This window comes from Coregonus lavaretus (genome assembly GCF_964263955.1).
Source record: "Coregonus lavaretus genome assembly, contig: HAP1_SCAFFOLD_1028, whole genome shotgun sequence".
Lineage (NCBI taxonomy): Eukaryota > Metazoa > Chordata > Actinopteri > Salmoniformes > Salmonidae > Coregonus > Coregonus lavaretus.
Window position 1 is genome coordinate 79,715 of NW_028160295.1, and position 21,449 is coordinate 101,163.

A 21,449-nucleotide genomic window follows, 5' to 3' on the forward strand; every position below is an offset into this window, starting at 1 on the left:
ATGATAGAGTAGGAGTGATGTCAACCATACCTGAAGCAGTCCTACTTGTTGATACACAGCTAAGAACGTGTAGGCCTTATGCAGTGTGATGCAGATATCCTTATCCGGGTGATGTCAGTAGAGACATTATGAAAATGTGAAGTTGAATGTGTCTAACATTTGCTACAGACTATGCGACATAGTAGAGCAGTGGAACAGAGACAGTACTATCTAATGGAAAGATTATTGATAGACACCTTAAGTTCAGTACCACTGTCTCAGTATTCACTCGCAGCACTATAACAAAGTTAGCAATGATAGCTACAGTTTGAATGTCTTACTAGAATATTGTTGTATGTTGTGGGCTAATGTTTGTCACTGGTGCTGCATAAATTGATAATATGCATATTAAAGTTATGTATACTAGCCGCTTGCTGAAATAAATGGTAATGAATGTGGTGTGTGGGCTGCAGTGATACCACATATTTATGTAATACTTTAAGCACAAAAAGAGTGGGTTTCAGAATAATGAATACATATTAAAGTTCAGTTGAGGTAGTAGTTATTAGTTCAAGTAATAATAACTAAGAGGTCTTTACTATTAAAAAGGATGCTGTTCTTTCCCTCTCTCACCCTTCTTTCTCTCTCTCTCTCACCCTTCTTTCTCTCTCTCTCTCTCACCCTTCTTTATCTCTCTCTCTCTCACCCTTCTTTCTCTTTCTCTCTCACCCTTCTCTCTCTCTCTCTCACCCTTCTTTCTCTCTCTCTCTCACCCTTCTTTCTCTCTCTCTCTCTCTCTCTCTCTCGCTCACCCTTCTTTCTTTCTTTCTTTCTTTCTTTCTCTCTCATCTTTCTTTTTTCTCTCTCTCTCACCGTTCTTTGTCTCTCTTTCTTTCTCTCTCTTTCTCTTTCTCTCTCTCTCTCTCTCTCTCTCTCTCTCTCTCTCTCTCTCTCTCTCTCTCTCTCTCTCTCTCTCTCTCTCTCTCTCTCTCTCTCTCTCTCTCTCTCTCTCACCCTTCTTCCTTTCTCTTCCTTTCCTCTCACTCTCCCCGTTCTCTATTTCTCACACGCGTGAAGTGAACAAACACATACCAGAGATTTGGATATAATAATGAGACACTTATGTCTCCACTCAAACAATGGGATTCGTTGTCCACAGAGCGGAACGGCAGGCTTTCTAGCTCCCACCTATTCCTCTCTTTGGATTGGTGGATACATCTCGTTATTTGAATACTTTTTGAATATTTGATGGCGGTTGTTGACGCCAATCGCCTGTATTCAATGGAGAGAGATGCTTGCTACCAGCCTCATGTCATGAATATGCATAGCCATTTCGAGACAACTCTGATATAAAGTGTTTTTTTCTCAAAGTAGGATGTCACGTGTCCTACTCGTAATAACCTAAGCATTACGAAACTTCTATTAGATCAAATAAGCCTAACATAGCAAATTAGCAATTACATTTTTTTACGACCAAATTCGACACTCTCTTATTGACCTCCATACAATAACCTCCATACAAAAATGTCACTTTACCTGTCCTCTCACTCTCCTATATCCCTCCTCTCTTTACCTGTCCTCTCTCCTCTCTTTACCTGTCCTCTCTCTCTCTCTCCTCTCTTTACCTGTCCTCTCTCTCTCTTCTCTCTCTCTTCTCTTTACCTGTCCTCTCTCTCTCTTCTCTCTCTCTTCTCTTTACCTGTCCTCTCTCCTCTCTTTACCTGTCCTCTCTCTCTCTTCTCTCTCTCCTCTCTTTACCTGTCCTCTCTCTCTCTCTCCTCTCTTTACCTGTCCTCTCATCTCCTCTCTTTAAAACCACTAGTTCTCCTGCTAATGTTCTGACTGGGAGAATAGAAGATGTAAAGCTAATTGAGCACCTTTATAAACACCACCTCTACGAGGGACCTGGTGGTAAACACATAACATCTCTGTGGAATAGATGAATACAAATCTATCAATATCTTCCCTGCTGGAGTCCCCAAAGCACTCCCCATGCATTATTGAAAAGGTTCAACCGTTCTTAGTTAGCTTGCTAATATTTTCAGGTTCATGAGCAAATTCTTTCGGAAGCGATCACACGGAGAGCTGCTTTCTAATGGAATATTTTAATGAGACGCAGGTATTTAGAATGCACCGTTCAGCCCTGAAAGCCATGCAATCAGTCAGTTAGATTGAAGTCAATAGTAAAATGAAAGACATTTAAAATTAGCATGAAAACCATTGGAATCAGCCCCAAAAAACGTTTTAATAACATGTTTTCTCTATGAATATTAAGAGTTTTTGTGGTTATCGCTGCATAGTTGAATATAAAAAATGCAACACTGCTTGTTCTTTTTCATAAATTACATTAGCAATGCGTATTCAGCCTGTTCATCCATGACGGTATTGGACACCCTCGACTCCAAGAGGGACAAACATATTTTAAAATAGCATATTCTACATCTATATATTATATATATATACTGAACTCAAATATAAACGCAACATGTAAAGTGTTGGTCCCATGTTTCATGGGCTGAAATAAAAAGATCCCAGAAATGTTCCATATGCACAAAAAGCTTATTTCTCTCAAATGTTTTGCTCAAATTTATTTACATCCCTGTTAGTGAGCATTTCTCCTTTGCCAAGATAATCCATCCACCTGACAGGTGTGGCATCTCAAGAAGCTGATTAAACAGCATGATCATTAGACAGGTGCACCTTGTGCTGGGGACAATAAAAGGCCACTCTAAAATGTGCAGTTTTGTCACACAACACAATGTCACAGATGTCTCAAGTTTTGAAGGAGTGTGCAATTTGCACGCTGACTGCAGGAATGTCCACCAGAGCTGTTGCCAGAGAATTGACTGTTAATTTCTCTACCATTAGCCACCTCCAATGTCGTTTTAGAGAATTTCTCTGCACAACTGGTGTCGTGTAGGCGAGCAGTTTGCTGATGTCAACGTTGTCAACAGAGTGCCCCATTGCATTTTACGGCCCCCTGACCAATTGTGCTATTATGCATGTTTTTTCGCGTTATTTGTAATTTACTCTGTACATAATGTTTCTGCCATCATCTCATATGACCAAAAAGAGCTTCTGGATATCAGGACAGCGATTACTCACCTTGTATTGGACAAAGATTTTTTCTTCAATGAGTCGGACATGAAGGATATTCTACAGACACCCGACAAGGCCCAAATCCCTGTCATTCGCATGAGAAAGAGACTGAGATATCGTGGGTAATATGCCTCTTCCATCAGTACTATTAGCCAACGTACAATCATTGGAAAACAAAATGGACGACCTAAGATCACGTATATCCTACCAACGGGACATTAAAAACTGTAATATCTTATGTTTCACCGAGTCGTGGCTGAATGACGAAATGGATAACATACAGCTGGCGGGATATATGCTACATCGGCAGGATAGAACGGCCGATGTGGCGATCTGTGTATATTTGTAAACAACAGCTGGTGCACGAAATCGAATACTAAGGAAGTCTCTAGGTTTTGCTTGCCTGAGGTAGAGTATCTCATGATAAGCTGTAGACCACACTATTTCCCAAGAGAGTTTTCATCTATATTTTTCGTAGCTGTCTATTTACCACCACAAACCGGTGCTGGCACTAAGATTGCACTCAATGAGCTGTATAAGGCCATACGCAAACAGGAAAACGCTCATCCAGAGGCAGCGCTCCTAGTGGCCGGGGACTTTAATGCAGGGAAACTTAAATCCATTCTACCTAATTTCTACCAGCATGTTAAATGTGCAACCAGAGGACAAAAAACTCTAGGCCACCTTTACTCCACACACAGAGACGCGTAAAAAGCTCTCCCTCGCCCTCCATTTGGCAAATCTGACCATAATTATATCCTCCTGATTCCTGCTTATAAGCAAAAACTAAAGCACCTGACTCGGTTAATAAGGAAGTGGTCAGATGACACAGATGCTAAGCTACAGGACTGTTCTGCTAGCACAGACTAGAATATGTTCCGGGATTCTTCCGATGGCATTGAGGAGTACACCACATCATTCACTGGCTTCATCAATAAGTGCATCGATGACGTCGCCCCGACAGTGACCGTACGTACATACCCCAACCAGAAGCCATGGATTACAGGCAACATCCGCACTGAGCTAAAGGATAGAGCTGCCGCTTTCAAGGAGCGGGACTCTAACCCGGACGCTTATAAGAAATCCCGCTATGCCCTCCGACGAACCATCAAACATCCAAAGAGTCAATACAGGACTAAGATTGAATCGTACTACACCGGCTCCGACACTCGTCGGATGTAGCAGGGCTTGCAAACTATTACAGACTACAAAGAGAAGCACAGCCGCGATCTGCCCAGTGACACGAGCCTACCAGACGAGCTAAATCCCTTCTATGCTCTCTTCGAGGCAAGCAACACTGAAGCAAGCATGAGAGCATCAGCTGTTCCAGATGACTATGTGATCATGCTCTCCGTAGCCGATGTGAGTAAGACTTTTAAGCAGGTCAACATTCACAAGGCCGCAGGGCCAGACAGATTACCAGGACGTGTACTCTGCACATGCGCTGACCAACTGGCAAGTGTCTTCACTGACATTTTCAACATGTCCCTGACTGAGTCTGTAATAGCAACATGTTTCAAGCAGACCACCATAGTCCCTGTGCCCAAGAACACTAAGATAACCAGCCTAAATGACTACCGACCCGTAGCACTGACGTCTGTAGCCATGAAGTGCTTTGAAAGGCTGGTCATGGCTCACATCAACACCATTATCCCAGAAACTCTAGACCCACTCCAATTTGCATACCGCCCCAACAGATCCACAGATGATGCAATCTCTATTGCACTCCATACTTCCCTTTCCCACCTGGACAAAAGGAACACCTATGTGAGAATGCTATTCATTGACTACAGCTCAGCGTTCAACACCATAGTGCCCTCAAAGCTCATCACTAAGCTAAGGACTAAGGTTCTATAAAGAACCATTCAAAAAAGGTTATATATACAGTAGCACCAAAACTTGGTTACAACCCTTTTATATGTTTTTTTATAGAAACTTTACGGATAATTTGAATTAATGGTTCTATAAAGAACCTTCCCCAATACCTTTTATGAACTGCAAAGAACCATTAAAGGGCTCAAAGAGTTCTTTGAGTCAGTTTGGTTCCATGTAGAACCATCACCCTTCCCAAAGAACCCTTGAGGAACCTTAATTATTTTGTGTGCATTATTGTGGATGATATGTCTGTTGTATTTTGTTGTTTGTGAAGGATGTCAATATCCGTAATGTAATGTGGCGATACCTTTCCTAATTGCCCCTGAGGGGATAAATAAAGTTGTTTTGAATTGAATTGAACAATTGATTCCAACATTGCTCTCACAAAATAGGGAGGCCTTCTATCATTGTGTAAATGCAAAGATCCTATTGTATCGTGTTGACTTTGAGTAATGCATTGGCATGGATTCATGTGAAATAACTAAGGCCTCCCGAGTGGCGCAGCGGTCTAAGGCAAAAAAGTAATACATTTTAATAAATAAATAATAGTAATAACAAAGGACATAACTGTGTTGTGTGTACTTTGTGTGCAGAACCTGACAAATGCGTAATGAGTTTTTATTATAGACTATGGTAAAAAAAAAATAATACTTAAATTTTGTGCGCATGCATTTGTGCGTATACGCGTAATGAAAGAAATACTTTGTATGTTTTCCTCTTTCCATTAGTTCTAGTGTAGTGGACATGAGTCAGGCTAACGGTGTTGTGCTGATGTAGCCCTGGCTGCGACTTTCAAATCAGTGTCATCCTCTTTGTCTATTTGTCAAGAAGTTGGTTTTCCTGTAGAAGACCATGGTTCAGAAACCGCCTGTGACATTAATATGACTCACAAGACAGTTGTTGCTGTACAAAATCAGAACTTATCAGCTTAACGTTAGCAGCCTATTTGCAGATATCAGCTACTATAAACTGTCTTTAGGTCCATAGAAAGTATTCAGATTTATGGTTCGCGGGTCTCCATACCAACTGATCAAAACAACAGTAATACAATTGAATCCCCTATATATAACTTTTTCATCGACTGGTCCTCACCTCACAAATGAAGAAGGCTTTTAAAAGTAGAGTGAGACAGAGAGTAAGAGGTACAGAGAGAGGTGAGAATAGAATCAAAGTGAGTCAAGAATATATTTGTATGGCAGTGTTCCCATTGTCTGACTCTCTTTTCATAGATGCTGACAGACACAACGTTTGGAAACTCCCCATGTTCTTGCTCTCTCTCTCCTCTGATGCCCCCTGTCTACTATACTGTAGTTGTGGGTGGTCTAGTCATCGGTGAAGAGATGTGTTCAAAGTTATTCTTCAGCTGGGTCATATACATTTTTTTCAACTGCTGTGTATTGCCCTATTTTTCCAGGGCATTTTAGCAGAACAAATAAAAGACACAAAACCATGCACATTATTATAAGCTTCTTACCGACTCTGACTGACGTTAAAATCATATGATGTAGTTGGTATATTTGGCAAGTTCACTACCCCCCCCCCCTCAAATCATTTATTTGAATTGCACAACTTTATTATCCCCGTCATAAACGGACAAAGGAAAACGAACCATCAATAGGCAGTATAATCTCCCCGGTGAGATGAATTCAGTCCCTTACTACGAAATCAATTACCTCAGCGCTCAGACGCTTTATATTTCTTATCAGCAACCTGCCATGGAATCCTATCCAAACACTTGACTGTGAAACCAACCCCTGTTTATTCACCATGATGATTAAAACACCATTTCTATTTAGAACCACCGCTCACTGTAGCAGAGAGAGAGAGAGAGAGAGAGAGAGAGAGAGAGAGAGAGAGAGAGACAGAGAGAGAGAGAGAGAGAGAGAGAGAGAGAGAGAGAGAGAGAGAGAGAGAGAGAGAGAGAGAGAGAGAGCGAGCGTAGCAAAGCCCCATAAACACTTCCACCTTTGAGGCCACGCTAAAGGCTGTATTAAATCCGTATCGCAGAAGTTCAGAGTTATTGAAATTTAAAGGCAATGTTCCCGCGTTAGCGGAGACTGCATTCACAGTAAACGCTGGATATGTCGGCTCTATAGGAAATTACCTTTACATTTCTATTGTGCAGTCTGTAATGCTTCAGATTGAATAGAGCCCTTAATCAATCCAGCCATTATTTACAAGATTCTGTTTTATAAATCGGTATGAAAGTAACGAACTACTGAAAACACTGAATATTTATATTTAGTTAAACTACCACCAAGCTACTCCTAATAAATTCCATGTAAATAGCTATACTAAAACAATACATATCAATGTAGAAATTAGACAAACTGTCCTTTTGAATGAGTTGAATTAGAATAGGCTTACCTACTCTTGTGAGTGTATAGTTAGTCTAAAACAGCCCAGTGAACTAAACACACATACACTGCCAGTCAAAAGTTTGGACACACCTACTCATTTCAAGGGTTTTTATTTATTTGTAAAAATGTTTACATTGTAGAATAATAGTGAAGACATCAAAGCTATGAAATACACACATATGGAATCATGTAGTAACCAAACAAGTGTTAATCAAATCAAAATATATTTTATATTTGAGAATCTTCAAATAGCCACCCTTTGCCTTGATGTCAGCTTTGCACACTCTTGGCATTCTCTCAACCAGCTTCATGAGGTAGTCACCTGGAATGCATTTCAATTAACAGGTGTGCCTTCTTAAAAGTTAATTTGTGGAATTGATTTCCTTCTTAATGTGTTTGAGCCAATCAGTTGTGTTGTGACAAGGTGGGGGGGGTATACAGAAGAGCCCTAGTTGGTAAAAGACCAGGTCCATATTATGGCAAGAACAGCTCAAATAAGCAAAGAGAAACGACAGTCCATCATTACTTTAAGACATAAAGGTCAGTCAATACGGAACAAGTCTTTTCAAGTGCAGTCGCAAAAACCATAAAGCGCTATAATGAAACTGGCTCTCATGAGGACTGCCACAGGAATGGAAGACCCAGAGTTACCTCTGCTGCAGAGGATACATTCATTAGAGTTACCAGCCTCAAAAATTGCAGCCCAAATAAATGCTTCACAGAGTTCAAGTCACAGACACATCTCAACATCAACTGTTCAGAGGGGACAGCGTGAATCAGGCCTTCATGGTCAAATTGCTGCAAAGAAATCACTACTAAAGGACACCAATAAGAAGAAGAGACCTCCTTGGGCCAAGAAACATGAGCAATGGACATTAGACCGGTGGAAATGTGTAATTCGGTCTGGAGTCCAAATTTGAGACGCGGTGTGGGTGAACGGATGATTTCTGTCGTAGAAATATTTGACTAATAGATAATCAACTCAAAAATATCTCTCAAGACACCGGAGCTTGTGAATTCAAGAATTAGACTTTATTGCATAACAAAAGCCGAGTTTGCTCCATGGAACAACTCTCTCTCTCTGGCTTAGAGATCTCTTATATACACACAAATGAAAAAAACATGCATACATTCCTAACTTATTTTAGTTCTGCCCCACCCTTCTTTTTCAACGTCCAGCTGTCACACAATGTCCACTCCAAAATGTCATGAATGCTTTTTTTTCTATATGAAGCCTCTCATTCTATCATTCTATTGGCTGCGTGGCTTAGGCCCCTTCTTAAAAAACTAATGTAATGCACACTGTTTGAGAGCCTCTGTGAAAGAACACATGCATTCATTTAAAAACAGCATATACCACATGTCTATATTCCTTATTTAAGCATGTATCTGAATTATAAAATATCAAACATGTTTATTATATTTTACCTTTGGCATCTCCCTACATGTGCCATAATGATACATAAAATAATCCTATATTTCCGCATGTATAGTTCCCACCGTAAAGCATGGAGGAGGAGGTGTTATGGTGTGGGGGTGATTTGCTGGTGACACTGTGTGTGATTTATTTAGAATTCAAGGCAGACTTAACCAGCATGGCTACCACAGCATTCTGCAGTGTTACGCCATCCCATCTGGTTTGGGCTTAGTGGAGCTATCATTTGTTTTTCAAAAGGACAATGACCCAACACACCTCCAGGCTGTGTAAGGGCTATTTTACCAAGAGTGATGGAGTGCTGCATCAGATGACCTGGCCTCCACAATCCCCCGACCTCAACCCAATTGAGTGCTCAGCATATGTGGGAACTCCTTCAAGACTGTTGCAAAAGCATTCCAGGTGAAGCTGGTTGAGAGAATGCCAAGAGTGTGCAAAGCTGTCATAAGGCAAAGGGTGGCTATTTGAAGAATCTCAAATCTCAAATATATTTTGATTTGTTTAATACTTTTTTGGTCACTACATGATTCCATATGTGTTATTTCATAGTTTTGATGTCTTCACTATTATTCTACAATGTTGAAAATAGCAAAAAATAAAGAAAAACCCTTGAATGAGTAGGTGTGTCCAAACTTTTGACTGGTCTGTTTACCTCTTCCTGTTGACAGTCCTGCATGGTGATATAAAACCACAACACACATATGACAATCCGATTGACAACAGGGTACTTTTTGGTTGAGCCAGATGGTTTCTATAAAATGAGAGAACTTAGATAGGCTAATGAAGAAAAACCCAGCCAGAGGCCTTGTGCTGTGTAAACATTTTAAAGGCACAGTGCAGTCAAAAACGTGATTTTACTGTGTAATTTTTTTTTTATTATCTCCACACTATGTGTTTGGAATAATACTGTGAAATTGTGAAAATGCCCTTTTAGTGTAAAAGCTGTTTGACATTTATTGATTTAATTTTTTTATTTATTTATAGGGGACAATGCACATTAATCAACATCAATATTACAATAATGCAACATCCATGTAAATGTGCCGGGGTTAGCCAAAATCTTATTTGCACCCGTAGTCCCAGGGCAGGTAAGGGCAACTACACAGCCACAATACAAAATACTCACTAAAACAATAGAAAATACAAATACATTACATCCAATAATATATAATTCTAACAACAACAACACTATCGTCAACTGTCATCTTACATCTGAGGAACCACAGATAACTAATGTGTACAGGTTTGGATAGATTTGAGCCATGTTTTCAATTTAAATGTTATAAATACAATAATCAGTGCAGCTTCTCAAGTACATGGGCATTGCATTCCAGTGTATTGTAGCTCTAACAGAGAACCCCGATTGACCACATTTACTGTGTCGAATAGGAACAACACAATCCCCTCTAGTTACTGCCCTTGTTATCCTGGAGGTGCTTTCCTTGAGCATGAAAAGTTTTACAGCTGCACCATCGAGAGCATCCTGACTGGTTGCATCACTGCCTGGTATGGCAACTGCTCGGCCTCCGACCGCAAGGCACTACAGAGGGTAATGCGTACGGCCCAGTATATCACTGGGGCCAAGCTTCCTGCCATCCATGACCTCTATACCAGGCAGTGTCAGAGGAAGGCCCTAAAAATTCTCCAGCCACCCTAGTCATAGACTGTTCTCTCTGCTACCGCACGGCAAGCGGTATCGGAGCGCTAAGTCTAGGTCCAAGAGGCTTCTTAACAGCCACCCTAGTCATAGACTGTTCTTTCTGCTACCACACGGCAAGCGGTACCGGAGCGCTAAGTCTAGGTCCAAGAGGCTTCTTAACAGCCACCCTAGTCATAGACTGTTCTTTCTGCTACCACACGGCAAGCGGTACCGGAGCGCTAAGTCTAGGTCCAAGAGGCTTCTTAACAGCTTCTACCCCCAAGCCATAAGTGTCATGATTTAACTGGATTTGAACCCAAATGCAGACAACTACACCCAGCCAGAGAAGGTTTAACAGGTTTATTTACAATGTTCAATTAGTCCAGGTTTGCAATAATAGGGGAAGAGCAAGTCCAGGTTACAGGGAGGGTAACAGATCCAGGTCAGGGCAGGTGTGGTACCGTAATGTCCTAGTGTCCGTGGTGAGTCCAAAAGGGAGGTCCGGTAGTGGAAAGCAAGATGGTGGTGGCAGGAGTGAAGCGGAGGCAGGAGTCAGGTTCCAATAATCTGTGGCACAGGAGAAAAGTAAATAGAACAGGCCAAAAACACAAAGAGTGAAAACAAACAGGTTGAGTCGGCAGCGAGACTAACATGGTCGTCTTGACTATGATCTGACGATGAGTGGCAAGTTTGACCGGGTCTTAAAGGCTGAGGTGATTATGGTGAATGAGCTGCAGCTGGAACCCTGACTCCCGCACACCAGACTTCACTCCTGCAATCAAGGACAGACAGAGAGGAGGGGGAGAGCAGAGAGAGAGCTACCTAGCAGCAGTAGGCCTAACAATAAGACTACTGAACAGCTAATCAAATGGCTACCCCGACTACATATTACCTCAATTACCTCGACTAACGTGTGCCCCCGCACATTGACTCTGTACCGGTACCCCCTGTATATAGCCTCACTACTGTTATCTTACTGCTGCTCTTTAATTATTAGTTATTTTTATTCTTTAGTTATACATTTTTTTACTTAACACTTATTTTTCTTAAAACTGCATTGTTGGTTAAGGGCTTGTAAGTAAGCATTTCACTATAAGGTTGTGTATTCGGCGCATGTGACAAATACGATTTTTTATTTGATTTTTTTATTTGATATGCCGGCATAGGGGTGGAGGGGCAAGGCCATGCAGGATCTTAAAGACGAGGCTTGCATCTACGTACTGCTTAAAGCTATCCAGACTGAATAAATTATGTTTGTGAATGATGTGACAATGGTGGTGATTGTTTGGTTTGTTATCAAAAATCTTAAGTGTTTGTTTGTAGAGTGATTCAATTGGTTTCAGAATAGTAGCTCCTGCTTGTGACCAGCATGTGAGGCAATATCTCAGATGTGAGAAGATCACAGCATGCATATATAGTTTGGTGGCCTCCAGAGGAAGGTAAGGTCTTATAAACCTAAAGTTGGATAATCCAAACTTGACCGTGTTAACCACTGCCTGAAATTTCAGCCTGTTTCGGTGGGATTGAGTTTTGGCTTACCAGGCGGTTAATTACTCAATGGACCAATAAGAAAGAGAGTAACAAACCTCTCTGCCAATAACAGCTAGTTTTCAGTTTCCCCCCTCCACTCAGACCACTCCCAGACAGTTCGATCAAAATTCTTGTTTTAGAAATTGCTCTTTGCTAAGAATTATTTTTGTTTCTTTTTGACCATTTTAATTTAAAACAATCACCATAAGGCACTTAATTGTTACCCAGATACTATTTGATATTGAGATAATAACGGCTGCATTGGCCCTTTAACACAATTTAGCAATAAGAAGTATTACTGAATATAGTTGTACTGGTTCGAAAAGAGCAAACTGCATGTAGAGGTTTTAAATCTGTGGATAGGTCATGCTATGATAACATTAATTTTATTACAGATAACCCTACAACAAATGACCTATCTTGCACAGATAACCACATTTTTTAAACTTACATTTCACTCAAGAGCATCAGGAAACCCTATCACATGCATTTGGCTAATGACTGGAAGAGGAAGAGGAAGAGGAGCAGGAGGAGGAGGAAGAGTAGAGTTCAGAAGGAGGAGAATAGTTCAGAAGGAGGAGGAGCATTCAGACGGAGGAGGAGAGTTCAGAAGGAGGAGGAGGAGAGCTCAGAAGGAGGAGGAGAGTTCAGAAGGAGGAGGAGGAGAGTTCAGAAGGAGGAGGAGAGTTCAGAAGGAGGAGGAGGAGAGCTCAGAAGGAGGAGGAGAGTTCAGAAGGAGGAGGAGAGTTCAGAAGGAGGAGGATGAGGAGAGTTCAGAAGGAGGAGGAGAGTTCAGAAGGAGGAGGAGAGTTCAGAAGGAGGAGGAGGAGAGCTCAGAAGGAGGAGGAGGAGAGCTCAGAAGGAGGAGGAGAGTTCAGAAGGAGGAGGATGAGGAGAGTTCAGAAGGAGGAGGAGAGTTCAGAAGGAGGAGGATGAGGAGAGTTCAGAAGGAGGAGGAGAGTTCAGAAGGAGGAGGAGAGTTCAGAAGGAGGAGGAGGAGAGCTCAGAAGGAGGAGGAGAGTTCAGAAGGAGGAGGATGAGGAGAGTTCAGAAGGAGGAGGTTGAGGAGAGTTCAGAAGGAGGAGGATGAGGAGAGTTCAGAAGGAGGAGGATAGTTCAGAAGGAGGAGGTTGAGGAGAGTTCAGAAGGAGGAGGAGAGTTCAGAAGGAGGAGGTTGAGGAGAGTTCAGAAGGAGGAGGATAGTTCAGAAGGAGGAGGAGGAGAGTTCAGAAGGAGGAGGAGGAGAGCTCAGAAGGAGGAGGAGAAGAGTTCAGAAGGAGGAGGAGAACGAGGGGTGTACATGATGCCACTAGGGGAGAGAGGAGGACCACAGAGGGACGGAGTGAGATGGGAGGAGAGCAGGAGACTGACTGCAACCAGAGACCTCTGTCCTCCTCCTCCTCCTCCTCCTCCTCCTCCTCCTCCTCCTCCTCCATTTCCCCTTCTCCTCTCCCTCAGGATGAGGTGTGACATAGTGATCTGTTTAATCTTTAAAATAATTTTCCAACATTTCCATTATACTGTCATGAGTTTATGATTATATATATATTTTTAACAGCCTTAGTTTTATGTAACATGTTTATGAAGAATATGTAAGAGAGCGAAAATACAGAGAAAAAGTGTATTTATCAACATGTTGATATGTGTTTGATAATGTGCTGGTACTGTATCTTAATTTAACCTTAAACGTGCCAGCATTTTTTTTAGATTAAAAGTGCCAACTGGGGTAATTTTTTGTAATGATTGCTATGACAAGCAGTAAAAAATGTTTTATTATTACCCTTTTTTAAAAAGTAAAGTAAAGTAAATGGTTTATATTCCCCCAAATAAGCATATATTTAAAAATGTACACACAGTTTGATGTTTTTAAATATACATTTTTGTTTGTTTTTCATGTTTTGAGCAGATATCAATCAATTTCATCCATAGCCTCTTGTTATGAACATTTGTCTGTTATTCATTCAAAGTGTTGTGTTTCTGTGGTACTCAGAGGCTGAAAACTTGGTAATTGATCTAATCTGACATACCGGTTTGACCTAAAATGGCCACGGATAAGGGCGATCAGTGGCGGCTCCTGAAAAAATTCTCAGGGGGGGCAATTTTTCTGATGATTTAGGTGACCTACACACATTTAAAAAAAGATATGTCCAGCAACAACATGAAGACAGGGGCAGCATATAAGTCAATGCCAGAAGCATTTATTGACTGATCTCAAAAGTGTTGGCTTACAAAAACAAAATAAGTTATCACAGTAAAAATAATCAAGGGTGTTCTTTCACATTCCTCAACACTGCATAAACAATATGCATTTCCATAAACAAATGAAATATCACAGCTGAAAATACAGCATCTTGGTATTTGTTCAGATTGCAGGATCAACAAGAGCTTTTACCACATTTTTTGCCTCATGGTTGAATTGGAAATATGTGCACCTGAGCATAATTCACAACAAGCAAGCAGGAGCTTTTGATAGAGGCTACTGAAAACATTGATGCAAGTTATTGGTAATAAGAAATTTTTATAGACTTCCATATTCTGCCCTCTTGTATAGATTTGTGAAAATGAACAGTGATAGACATTTTGCCTGAAAACAGAATTTGAAAATAATTTCTAGAAAAGGTAAACACAGCTATCTGTATGGCTTTGTAAAAATGAACAACCATATTCTGGCCAATTGTATAGATTTGTAAATATGAACAACCATATTCTGGCCAATTGTATAGATTTGTAAAAATGAACATGAACAGATTATTTTTTTTTATTTATTTTTTTAAAAATGAAAAATAACTATTTTAAACAACATCAACTGTGAACTGATTTGGGCGTGTGTGTGTTAAAGAGACAGACAGGGAGGGACAAAGAGAGAGAGAGGCTACATTACTTGTACTGAAACTGTTCTCTTCTCTCTTTCAATGCAGCAAAGCGGTCAATGACTTTCTCATTGAAATCAGGCATGCTGAGGACTAGTTCCCTCTCCATGGAAAGCATGGCCAGTGCATTCAGACGTTCCTGGCCCATTGAATTTCGCAGGAATGTCTTAACTCGTGTCAAAGTTGAGAAACATCTCTCAGCTTCAGCTGTTGTCATGGGAGTAGTTATGAGGATGTTCAACAGAGTCACAGTCTCAGAGAACGTCTCCTGGAGGTTGTAGCTCATGAGAACCTGGTACAGTGCCAGTGCACCACAGTTTGACTTTCACGTCGTCGGCAAAAAGACCGTTCAGTCTCTCCAAAAGCACACTGGCGATTGAGACTGAGGTTGATTCCGAGATGGGAAGGAACTCAAAAAAGCGCTCCTGCACTTTGTGGTTGCTATCTATGTACCTCAGCACAAGCACCAGCTGTGTCTGTGTAGAAACGTCCGTGGTCTCGTCAGCTTGGATAGCTACGAAGTTCGCCGACTTCACCTCCTCCACAATATGTTCCCTCATGACCGCTAGCATACACTCCAGTAGCTCGTTTTGAATGGTCTTTGATGTGAACTTCTTTCAAAGAGACAATCGAGTTGCACTGAACGCTAGCCATGTTGATAGTAGTATGTGAATTGATTGACGCTGCTACCCGCTCTTTTCTTAGTTACGTTCATGGTTATGTTACGTATGACGAAAGCGCGTAAGTGCAAGCCCTCAGAAACCCATAGAGATTGTATTGAAAGCTCTGATATTTGAAAAAAAAAGATTTTACATGATAGTCTATGAGAGACCCATGGGCGATTTTCAACCTGACTAAAATCGCCCCAAAAGGGGCGGGGCCATTTGAAGCACGACTTTAGCCTGATTGGACATTTAGTGGCAGATCAGACGTCTAGATTAGAACACTGATAACTACTGTTGCCGTGATATAATTGATTAGAAAAAAAATCCCTTCCTTTTCCCGTTTGGCAGTGCGTCGCCCATATCGCCCTAATGAACACACCGCCCCTGAGGGCGATATAGATGATATGGGCGCCCGTGCTATCAGACTTTTAGCTCTAACTTTGGAACACTATGTGCTATCAACTCAGTTCCAATTGCATCTGAAAGAAGAGACTCTCTATTTGGTATAGAGTCATTGACTGGAAGCTAAATATATATTTAAATCATTGAGTTATTTTTGAGTTAAAGTGTCTACCACACCTCCCAGGGGCCAAATCTGGGGTGTTTCCTAATCTGTACCTTTTCAGGGAACATACAGTGCATTCGGAAAGTATTCAGACCCCTTGACTTTTTCCACATTTTGTACATTACAGCCTTATTCTAAAATTGATTAAATAAATAACAATCCTCAGCAATCTACACTGATGGGTTTGAATTTCTAAACTTAAAATATTGTTAATCATCAGTTATACAGTACCGGTCAAAAGTTTTAGAACACCTACTCATTCAAGGGTTTTTGTTTATTTTTACTATTTTCTACATTGTAGATGTCACGACTTCCGCCGAGGCTGCCACCCCTCCTGGTTCGGGCAGGCTTCGGCGTTTGTCGTCACCGGAGTACTAGCTACTGCTGATCCCATTCTCATCACTCCACTTGTCATGTTTTGTCAATCACACACCTGGTGCTCATTCCCCTAATTAGTATGTGTATAAGTGTTCCCTCTGTTCCCCTTGTCTTTGTGAGTGATTGTTTTTGTTGTGAGAGTGTGTAGCTCGGTTGAGCTACATTTCACTGTGTTTTTGCCAAGGTGGATGTTTTCCCTTGTACAGTTTTGTTTGACGCTTGGGGGGTTTGATTTATGCAAACGGTTAAACTCTGGACTTCGGTATTTTACCTCCTGTGCCTGACTCCTTCATTCACACCTCGTCACAGAATCACTCACCTGATCTGATATGGAGTCAGCAGGAGAAGACCGCATGCCTGGAGTTGTGGCAAGGGTCCAGGAGCATTCCTCGATGTTGGCCAGCTTGGGGGAAGCGATGGATCGGGTTCTTCAGGTGGTGGAACGCCTGGAGAGGAGAGGATCCGATCTATTGAGACCAGCTGGTCAACCGGATCCAGCCACCTACACCCCAGCCCCTGGAGGGATCCAGATATCCCGGCCACCGGCGTTTGACGGGACTGCAGCGAGATGTAAGGGATTCCTACTTCAACTGGAGTTGTATTTCTCCAGCATCAGGCCGGAGCCCCGGGAGCGGGAGAAGGTATCCGTCCTCGTTTCCTGCCTTTGTGGGAGAGCCCACGAGTGGGCCAACGCAGTATGGAACGAGGGAGATACCATGTTGGAGAACTACGGGGAGTTTGCTCGCCTCTTTCAGGCTGTTTTTGATCACCTGCCTGAGGGTCGAGAGGCGGGCGAAAGACTGGTTCATGTGTATCCCCTGTCGCAGGCTGAAACGGAGGCTACACTTCACCTGCCTCCTCGAGTTTCTTCTTTGTGAAGAAGAAAGATGGCGGTTTACGCCCGTGCATTGTCTACATCGATGGCATCCTGGTGTATTCCGCTACGCGCGCCGAGCATGTGTCCCTGGTTCGCAAAGTACTGGTCTGACTGCTGGAAAATGATCTTTATGCCAAGGCAGAGAAGTGTGAGTTTATACAGTGGGGAAAAAAAGTATTTAGTCAGCCACCAATTGTGCAAGTTCTCCCACCTAAAAAGATGAGAGAGGCCTGTAATTTTCGTCATAGGTACACGTCAACTATGACAGACAAATTGAGAATTTTTTTCCCAGAAAATCATATTGTAGGATTTTTAATGAATTTATTTGCAAATTATGGTGGAAAATAAGTATTTGGTCACCTACAAACAAGCAAGATTTCTGGCTCTCACAGACCTGTAACTTCTTCTTTAAGAGGCTCCTCTGTCCTCCACTCGTTACCTGTATTAATGGCACCTGTTTGAACTTGTTATCAGTATAAAAGACACCTGTCCACAACCTCAAACAGTCACACTCCAAACTCCACTATGGCCAAGACCAAAGAGCTGTCAAAGGACACCAGAAACAAAATTGTAGACCTGCACCAGGCTGGGAAGACTGAATCAGCAATAGGTAAGCAGCTTGGTTTGAAGAAATCAACTGTGGGAGCAATTATTAGGAAATGGAAGACATACAAGACCACTGATAATCTCCCTCGATCTGGGGCTCCACGCAAGATCTCACCCCGTGGGGTCAAAATGATCACAAGAACGGTGAGCAAAAATCCCAGAACCACACGGGGGGACCTAGTGAATGACCTGCAGAGAGCTGGGACCAAAGTAACAAAGCCTACCATCAGTAACACACTACGCCGCCAGGGACTCAAATCCTGCAGTGCCAGACGTGTCCCCCTGCTTAAGCCAGTACATGTCCAGGCCCGTCTGAAGTTTGCTAGAGTGCATTTGGATGATCCAGAAGAGGATTGGGAGAATGTCATATGGTCAGATGAAACCAAAATAGAACTTTTTGGTAAAAACTCAACTCATCGTGTTTGGAGGACAAAGAATGCTGAGTTGCATCCAAAGAACACCATACCTACTGTGAAGCATGGGGGTGGAAACATCATGCTTTGGGGCTGTTTTTCTGCAAAGGGACCAGGACGACTGATCCGTGTAAAGGAAAGAATGAATGGGGCCATGTATCGTGAGATTTTGAGTGAAAACCTCCTTCCATCAGCAAGGGCATTGAAGATGAAACGTGGCTGGGTCTTTCAGCATGACAATGATCCCAAACACACCGCCCGGGCAACGAAGGAGTGGCTTCGTAAGAAGCATTTCAAGGTCCTGGAGTGGCCTAGCCAGTCTCCAGATCTCAACCCCATAGAACATCTTTGGAGGGAGTTGAAAGTCCGTGTTGCCCAGTGACAGCCCCAAAACATCACTGCTCTAGAGGAGATCTGCATGGAGGAATGGGCCAAAATACCAGCAACAGTGTGTGAAAACCTTGTGAAGACTTACAGAAAACGTTTGACCTGTGTCATTGCCAACAAAGTGTATATAACAAAGTATTGAGAAACTTTTGTTATTGACCAAATACTTATTTTCCACCATAATTTGCAAATAAATTCATAAAAGTTCCTACAATGTGATTTTCTGATTTTTTTTTTCTCATTTTGTCTGTCATAGTTGACGTGTACCTATGATGAAAATTACAGGCCTCTCTCATCTTTTAAAGTGGGAGAACTTGCACAATTGGTGGCTGACTAAATACTTTTTTCCCCCACTGTATATCGCATTACCACCACAGGTGTGGAGATGGAGGGAGACCGCATTGCAGCCGTGGGTAATTGGCCGACTCCAACCACGGTAAAGGAGGTGCAGCACTTCCTTGGCTTTGCCAACTACTATCGAAGGTTTATTCTGTGTTTTGGCAAGGTCGCAGCTCCCATTACCTCCTTGTTGAAGGGTGGGCCGTCCCGGCTCTGCTGGTCTGCTGAGGCTGATTTGGCATTCAATAGATTGCGGGGTCTGTTCACCTCAGCCCCGGTACTGGCTCACCCCGATCCATCACTACCGTTCGTAGTGGAGGTGGATGCGTCCGAGGTAGGGATAGGAGCTGTCTTATCCCAACGCTCGGCCACGCCACCCAAGCTCCGCCCGTGCCTTCTTTTCTAAGAAGCTCAGCTCAGCGGAGCAGAACTACGGCGTTGGTGATCGGGAGCTGTTGGCTGTTGTCCAAACCTTGACGGTGTGGAGACATTGGCTCGAAGCGGCGAAACACCCCTCGTCTGGACAGTCCACCGTAACCTGGAATATATTTGGGCAGCGACGAGGCTGAATCCTCGCCTGGCTAGGTGGGCCCTCTTCTTCACCCGGTTTGATTTCACACTCTCATGCATTCCGGGTATGAAGAAAGTGAAGGAAGTCTCGGCTGTATGACACAGAGAAGAGGCCCAGAGACAACACCCCTATACTCCCGGCCTCATGCATTGTGGCACCGGTAGTATGGGCGATGGACGCAGATATAGCGCAGGCATTACGCACAGATCCATCTCCACCGCAGTTTCCAGCTGGGCTGCAGTACGTGCCTGCGCTTATCCGTGATCGTCTGATCTACTGGGCACACACGTCACCCTCCTCTGGTCATCCAGGTATCGGTCATACAATGTGCTGCCTGACCGAAAAGTACTGGTGGCCTACCTTGGCTAAGGACGTGAGGGTGTATGTTTCCTCATGCTCAGTGTGCGCCCAGAGTAAGGCACCTAGGCACCTCCCAGCGGGTAAGCTACAACCTTTACCAGTTCCACAACGACCATGGTCTCACCTGAGTATTGATTTTCTCACTGATCTTCCCCCCTCCCAAGGTAACACCATGATCCTGGTCGTTGTGGACCGCTTTTTAAAGTCCTGCCGCCTCCTTCCTCTGCCCTACAAACTGAGGAGGCTCTGTTTACTCATGTCTTCTGGCACTACGGGTTACCAGAGGATATAGTGTCCGACCGAGGTCCCCAGTTCACGTCTAGAGTCTGGAAGGCGTTCATGGAACGTCTGGGGGTCTCGGTCAGCCTGACCTCTGGTTTTCACCCCGAGAGCAATGGGCAGGTGGAATGGGTGAATCAAGATGTGGGTAGGTTCCTGCGGACCTACTGTCAGGACTGGCCAGGGGGAGTGGTCGGTGTTCCTGCCATGGGCAGAATATGCTCAGAACTCTCTCCGCCACTCCTCCACTAATCTAACACCCTTCCAATGTGTTTTGGGGTACCAACCAGTCCTGGCACCATGGCACCAGAGCCAGACCGAGGCTCCCGCGGCAGAGGACTGGTTTTGGCGCGCGGAGGAGACTTGGGACGCTGCCCACGTTCGCCTCCAGCGTGCCGTGTGTCGTCAGAAGGCCAACACTGACCGCCACCGCAGAGAGGCCCCGGTGTTCGTACCGGGGGATCAGGTCTGGCTCTCGCCCCGGAATCTGCCCCTTCGCCTGCCCTGCAGGTCATCTAATGTAGCACTCCATCACTCTCCTTTTTGGTAAAATAGCCCTTACACAGCCTGGAGGTGTGCCTTGAATTCTAAATACATCACAGACAGTGTCACCAGCAAAGCACCTCCACACCATAACACCTCCTCCTGCAAAGAAATCACTACTAAAGGACACCAATAACAAGAAGAGACTTGCTTGGGCCTAGAAACACGAGCAATGGACATTAGACCGGTGGAAATTTGTCCTTTGGTCTGGAGTCCAAATTTGAGAAATTTGGTTCCAACTGCCGTGGCTTTGTGAGACGTGGTCTGGGTAAACGGATGATCTCAGCATGTGCATTTCCCACCGTAAAACATGGAGGAGGAGGTGTGGAGGTGTGGAGGTGCTTTGCTGGTGACACTTTGTGTGATTTATTTAGAGTTTAAGGCACACTTAACCAGCATGGTTACCACTGCATTCTGCAGCGATACGCCATCCCAACTGGTTTGAGCTTAGTGGGACTATCATTTGTTTTTCAACAGGACAATGACCCAACACACCTCCAGGCTGTGTAAGGGCTATTTTACCAAGAAGGAGAGTGATGGAGTGCTGCATCAGATGACCTGGCCTCCACAATCCCCCGACCTCAACCAAACTGAGATGGTTTGGGATGAGTCGGACCGCAGAGTGAAGGAAAAGCAGCCAACAAGTGCTCAGCATATGTGGGAACTCCTTCAAGACTTT